The 600-nt window shown below is 51.2% G+C and overlaps 1 protein-coding gene across 1 annotated transcript in view; it reads right to left on the bottom strand.

The window, feature by feature from the left end:
- The window catches only part of CFAP45 (cilia and flagella associated protein 45), an 18895-nt gene that overhangs the window by 14789 nt on the left and 3506 nt on the right, over positions 1 to 600 (bottom strand). The window lies entirely within an intron of this gene.

Below are 600 nucleotides of genomic sequence, written 5' to 3'. Positions count from 1 at the left end.
CATCCCCTTGTGTCCCCGTTGGGGGGGGGGGGGGGTATTTCCATCCACTTCCTTTCCTGTCGGCACAACAGGAAGTGAGAGGGAACTTCTCCACAGTTAAAGGAAATCCTCTCTGTCACCAGAATCTCTGTCCCCGATGGAAGTCTTGCCACTTATTCCTGTTTTCGGTGACACCTCCCATAACGGTCAATGAGGGAGGGCGGATCTAAACATTTCCTGCCCCAAAAAATGCTGGCGGGAGGTTCTTTCAATGCTGGATTGTGGGAGTGCCATAAGGGGGAGTTACTAAGGCTGCAGCAGACAGAATCTGGGAGGAGCTGTGCATGGCAGCCAATCAGAATCCAGCTTTCATTTTCAAAGCTCGACTGAACAAGCTGATTGGTTGCTGGGCCTGGCTGCTCCAGTTTAAATACATCCCTTCAATGTTTATGACTTCTTCTAGTTCTGTGTGCTGCCATGGAGACCCTAGGGCAGTGGTGGCGAACCTTGGCACTCCAGCTGTGCCAAAACTACAAATCCCAAGATGCATCTGCCTCTGGGAGTTATGTCTGTGGCTGTCAGAGCCTTGCAATGCCTCATGGGACTTGTAGTTCCAAAACA

This window comes from Nanorana parkeri, unplaced genomic scaffold (assembly GCF_000935625.1).
Source record: "Nanorana parkeri isolate BGI_ZX_2015 unplaced genomic scaffold, ASM93562v1 scaffold1251, whole genome shotgun sequence".
NCBI classification, from domain to species: Eukaryota; Metazoa; Chordata; class Amphibia; order Anura; family Dicroglossidae; genus Nanorana; species Nanorana parkeri.
The sequence above is the reverse complement of the archived record's forward strand: the minus strand, read 5'-3'. Positions and strand labels throughout refer to the sequence as shown.